The sequence below is a fragment of the Filicampus tigris genome, chromosome 16 (genome assembly GCF_054856515.1).
Source record: "Filicampus tigris isolate MCC_2025a chromosome 16, RoL_Ftig_1.0, whole genome shotgun sequence".
Lineage (NCBI taxonomy): Eukaryota > Metazoa > Chordata > Actinopteri > Syngnathiformes > Syngnathidae > Filicampus > Filicampus tigris.
Window position 1 is genome coordinate 15,610,467 of NC_141232.1, and position 6,173 is coordinate 15,616,639.

Below are 6,173 nucleotides of genomic sequence, written 5' to 3' on the forward strand. Positions count from 1 at the left end.
GTCAAATATATATTTTTTTAAAATATATTTTCGTGTTAATGGAATGCCTTTAGGTAAGTTGATTGGACTCTCTAAATTGCCCCTAGGTGTGATTGTGAGTGCGGATGTTTGTCTTTGTGTGCCCTGCGATTGGCTGGCAACCAATTCAGGGTGTCCCCTGCCTACTGCCCGAAGACAGCTGGAATAGGCTCCAGCACGCCCCGCGACCCTTGTGAGGATAAGCGGTATCGATAATGGATGGATGGACTTCCACACATATGGTGTTGCTTCTGCAATTAGCGCCACTCCTGGTCTTCACGGTAACACGCTAACAGCATTCACCATTAGCCCAGTAGTAGATGAGCCGGGGTGTCATGCCGCTCACTCCCATTAGATGGGGCAGCCCACGAAAACAGACTCATTTCAGAAAGACAAGATTGGGTTTAAAGTGTATTATAAATCTTGACCATTGGGGTGTGTTATGTTTATCACTTACATAACCTATATAAAAATGGCAAAACACCAGTTCGTAGTTTGCTCTGCTCTCTTTACTGAACAGGTTCCACACAATTTCAATGTCACTCCGCGATGGCAACACACTAGGTATAATAACAAAAAGTAGTCCCCCTGGATTGTATAGAGCAAATATATAACAATTCCTCCCTTCCAGCTTTGATGTACAGTACTCATTAAACATGTAAATAATTACACGATGCACATAAGAAGATAAGAATGCCTTTATTGATCCCACAGTGGGGAAATTTTCATTGTTACAGCAGCAAAGATATAGGTCACACAGGGGCGGCGGCATAATGTGGCCATTAATGTATAACATTGACGGCAAACATTTAGGATCAAACCTATGTAAATATATGCAGTTGAAACATTTGTGACTTAAATTAATAATAATAAATTGAATCGGATACATTTACCATGAGCAAACAATGTCAAATGTCCTCTTTAAACATCACATTATCTGTGAACTTTTTTTTTTTTACAAACACAAAAACAGTTCCTTCTTAGCTGATTATAAATCAAGTCTGTGGTTTGCGGTTCATCTCAGGGTATCTTCGTCCCGGTGGATTGGCAAGGTTTGTCACAGGTTGAGCAACCTCCACAGTATCAGGCGGTGCTCGAGTATCCCTCTCCGGAGTGGGTGTGTTTGGTGTCTGAGGTACCTTTCTCTATGTCAGCCGACACAGTTGGAGTTGCAGCCTTTGTACTAGCTTCTCCATTTGATGCATCCAAGAGCTGGTCAACATGCCTTCGCCATATAACATCAGGCTCTACATTCACAGTATATGAGAGAGCGGTCGTGTTTGTGATAGAATCGGGGATAGTAGCGGGGTGGTGAGGAGCAGAGGTTATGTGCCTTATGCCATTGCTCTTAAGGAAAGTCTGGAAGTCCTCACTAGTAAATTGGGCACCATTGTCATTTCCTAGTTGCAGAGGTAAACGTGTACGGGCAAACAGCATTTGCAGCAGGTCTGATGACGTCCTGTGCAGGACTTGACAAGATCTTCAATTTGTTTATCAAGCCCAGGCCACCATACATAGCTTCTTGCAAGACTTTTCGTTTTGACTACACCCATATGTCCATCACGCAAAGAAGCAAGCACTTTGGGGCGCAGCTTCGGTGACAGATTAACACGCGATCCTGTTCTTTTATATTCGATGGTGTAAGTGTGAGCTCCTAGGAATAAAGCCCAACGTTGCACACGTGCTGCAGCCATAGCAGGAACACCTTTGCACGGATTAAAGACGGAAAGTAATGGTTGGTGATCCGTGATCAAAGTGAAGTGCTTTCCGTACAAGTATTGGTTGAACTTTTTATTTATCTGATTTGCTTTTATCATACCAGCCCTCGCGGATCCTGAGGTCCTCTGGCGCCGGCCTTTTATTTATTCCAAGGGTGAGGACCAAAATGCATGGCGAGGCTGCATTCAGCCATTTTGGTCCTCACCTTTGGAATAGCCTGCCAGAGGATGTCAGGTCTGCAGAGACTGTTGATATTTTTAAGAGGAAGCTCAAGACACACCTTTTTAGTTTGGCTTTCAACAACTTTTAAATAATTTATCTTTTCTTTTGATTGAAGATAATTCTATGTTTTGCTTTGAATGTTTTAAAGCACTTTGAGTTGCATTTTTATGTATGAAAAGTGCTATATAAATAAAATGTGATTGATTGATTGATTGACAATGAGGAAATACAAACACGCTTGAGCGCACGTTGCTGTCTCACATGTTGCGATGACATACAGTTTCCCACACGGAGACGGATGAGCCACGCAGCTCGTTGCTGCTGCCGCAAGTAAATACTGGGTAAATACTACTGGCGCATTTGAAGCGTGTCCACAGCGGGTTTGAATAGTAAATTAGCCAGCTAATGATCCTTAAAAAGCCTCTGCCATTAGCGTCCCTCCCGCAGCGACGTCAATCACGGACGCTTTTTTTTTTTTTGGGTCGGAGGGTGGAATGGGGCGGGGGCCGACAATGTTTATGAATATGGCCGGAGGGTCGCAGCCGGAGGGGTACCCAAGTCAAGGGTGGAGGGTCGCGGCCGGACTGGCAAAAAAACTGCAGAAATATCTTTCATAGGTTGATTTTTCAGTTTTATAATTGAGAGGTCATTCCACTTGAGTAAAGGACATGTTTACTTCTGCTATCTATGCAAAGTACAATTTCACATAAATGTGTCTGCAAAATGAGTCCATCAGAGTTCTCTTTGAAGTGTGCCGTAAGCAGGAGGATCACACATTGGAATGGATCACACTTGTCTTTAATCACAGTTTTTTTTACATCTAGTTATGCACGCACCGAATGCATGATTTAATAGTATAGTGTTAAACGTGTGTAGGCAAATTTTGTTTACTTGAGGTAACTTGGACACAAACTGAATCCCAAATAAACGTTCACTGCAGTTTCTAAACTAGATTAAAATTACTGGATCTAACAAACCCAGGGGGACAAAAGTGGCTAACTTATTGTAACTTGCATGCAAAGAAAAAAAAAGCCTTATGCATTGGATGTTTTCATATTGCGTTGTTACAGTTTAACAAAATCGTACAACATGTTTTTACCTCAAAATCCCCTTCAATTGAGTTTGGTCACCGTGGATGACGCGTCAGTGGTGGTGCTCAATGTCGATCCCTCCAGCTCTGGAACAATATGAAGTACAAGCTGCAAAACACGCGTTATGGTAGCTTGTTACTTTATTCTTTTTAACTGGACTGTGTATGATAGCAGAGGAACAAACGCAGAAAAGCGTGCAAACTTTTAGACATTAATTTAAACCAAATTCCTACGAAGGTACATTTTCCAGCTCGTTCGAAAAAGCTCGAAAACACCAATAACATAAAACTTAACCGAATACAACTTTCTCTGCCGACATCATGACCTCAACACCCCCGAATCCCCTCCCTTCGGAAGCTGAGTGCATAAATGCACATCACCTTAGCTGTAACTGTGTCTGTTTATTGGAGAAATGCGATGTGAACACGATACAGACTGCCCTCGCGCTAAATGTTACACCCGCCTTGTCTAAAGTTATGGAAAAAAAACGTAAATGAAACCAGAGCTCGGCAGTCCGTCCCTGTGCCGGACTGGTCGGACCCTCCGGCCCGGCCGGATGCCCATTTTTGGGGCGGGGGTGGGTGGTTGACAAATTTTTAAAAAATGGCTGTACTAAGCATGGCCGGAAGTCGATTTTAGTCCGGCCCACTAATCGGCCCTCAAGCTCGCGAGGCGGTAAAATTGAGAGGTATCTGGCCGGAGGAGGGGTAATCTCAGACAGGGGTATTGTCAGACCGGAAAGGGTATTCTCAGAAAGGAAGAGGTGGGTTTTTCTTTTCTTTTCTTTTTTTGACTCCTCCCTGTGACGTAACCTGCCTGCAAACAGAAACGCGTCACTTTCTCAGTATCAGCGGTCAAAGAGCCATGCCTTTTACTACGACGCCCTGAAAGAACGGTAAGTGGCGCTTCGTTATCTGTGAAAATATGTTGTAAATTACATTTGTTTATGATTGTAACATTATCAAAAATAACTTTGGTTATCGTTACCTGCGTGTATTTCACCCTGTTTCCGTGAGTATGCCGTGTTGTCGGCAAAGGAAATTTGTATAGCTTTTTTGCTTATTTTTGTAATGTCATTCTATATTTAGTAATCACTACAATCATTTGTCATCAGGACCTCAAACAGGTAGTTGTTTTATTCAAAGTGTAAGTTCCTCGGAGGCCAATTATTTCCACATTGGAGTCAGCCTTCATGTCTGTAATTCAGGTTGTTTTACCAAATGGTAAAACGCAATGGCCACGTTATATATTTTTATATTCACTAAATTTTAACATTCACTCTTTGCAGATGTATCACTCGATCATCCGGGGAAATGTTAAGTTTGCAGTGCAGCGCTGCACTCAATGCTGCAAATACACTGCCCGCTTTGCCCCTAAATTAAACCTACTCGTTCGTCTCTGTAAAGTTCTCCAGCACACCAAAAAATGCAATTAGGTTTCAAGGTAATGCCAGTTTGTGTATTTCTTGCTAAAAATGCATCCGTGGACACTTCATGGACACTAGAATTATATTCTGCCCAACAGCAGCTGTTATGTATTATTGAATAGTATATTGAAGCCATCCATAAGGTACCTGGTATTATAATGCTACATTGTATTTTTGTTTAAAAATAAATATTTGTGTGTATGTGTGTTTTAATCAACTAGACAATTTGGACATTAAAAAGCCAGGAAAAGAACTGATAGTGAAAATGCAGACAGCTGCCCTGATGCTTGCCAACCTTTGGATGGACAATGAAATGAAATAAACGATAGGTCACCCACAGATGGATGTTTTTGGATTATGTTCAAATTGATATATAATGAAAAGCCAAACAATTTCAAACATTTTTTCAATTACTGATAGGAAAGGCTTGCTTTAACTTCATTCAGCACATTGCCCATTCACAGGTGAAAAAAATAATAGAAAATGTGGTCTCCAAATGTGCTTTGTCTTATACTTTATGTAATTGTCAATCATATCTTTTCTACAATATGTTACACAGGGAAAGACCATATATGTTGCAGACCTTTATGTTGTTCCAATAATACATCATGTGACCCCTTCCTAAATTTCCCAAGTCCTGGACGCTGCCTATGACTTCACCGTTGTAAGTTAACCATCTTTTTTTTGTTTTTTTATTCAATTATTTTTTTAAGTAAACTCTAGAAGACTTCGTTGACATTGACTGCACTTTTTGATGACTCTCTTTATCACTTGCACAGCAGTAATTATTCGGTACTGTAGCACCTGTCACGTCCCAAATGTTCTTTTAGTTGTAGTTTCTTGTAACTTTAATACTTCTGTAGCTCAAAACTAACAAACATCCCTTGTGTGTTTCTACATGGCTAATAAAAATAAATGCTGGTATTATTATTTTTTTTTTTAGACTGACATGCCTGTATTGAAGAAATGGTGGTGTATACTACTAATGGAAAACTTCATCCTTGGCAGGTTGGTACTGTGCAACTGTATAATTTGTTCGAATGAAAAATGGTATGTAATATTATGTCTTATTTCAGCTATGGGAAATTATTTGCACGCTGGACGGATGCTTCAAAGGCACTTCTGCGAAGTGAAATCCTTCCTGTGTTCTGACTTAGGAAGCACCCGCTGGACAACACTTCTGAGGTTGATTTCATCAATGGTTTCATTTATTTTTGAAGCCCACTTTTATAACAAAGTTTCTTTTCACTGAGAAATCCTTCCTTATGATTAAAAAAAAACATTAAAAAAACTTTGATGCTATTGACTTTAAAAAAATTGTATTTGAATAATGGAAAAAAATTCGAAGCAAGAGGAGCAACAACAACTTCTATCGGCTGTACCCACATGTGATAAAGATGGAGATCTAACAGATGATGTGGTGCTGCACTGGAGATTGACCAACCGGGCCGGATTCTGAGGAGGACCTACTTCCCCAAAGGAGTCATTCTGCAGCGCTTTATCAATCAATCAATCAATCACATTTTATTTATATAGCACTTTTCATACATAAAAATGCAACTCAAAGTGCTTTAAAACATTCAAAGCAAAACATAGAATTATCTTCAATCAAAAGAAAAGATAAATTATTTAAAAGTTGTTGAAAGCCAAACTAAAAAGGTGTGTCTTGAGCTTCCTCTTAAAAATATCAACAGTCT

At 40.3% G+C, this 6,173-nt stretch overlaps 1 long non-coding RNA gene across 2 annotated transcripts; it reads left to right on the plus strand.

The window, feature by feature from the left end:
• The first annotated feature begins 3,827 nt into the window (after nucleotides 1-3,827).
• Nucleotides 3,828-5,973, plus strand: LOC147134954 (uncharacterized). 2 transcript variants are annotated; one of them, XR_015090266.1, is made up of 5 exons: nucleotides 3,844-3,945; nucleotides 4,339-4,493; nucleotides 5,036-5,140; nucleotides 5,420-5,484; nucleotides 5,553-5,973. It is a non-coding gene; the product is annotated as an uncharacterized LOC147134954 (long non-coding RNA). The 2 variants fall into 2 exon arrangements; XR_015090265.1 differs by lacking the exon at nucleotides 4,339-4,493 and having other exon boundaries at nucleotides 3,828-3,945.
• The last annotated feature ends 200 nt before the right edge of the window (nucleotides 5,974-6,173 follow it).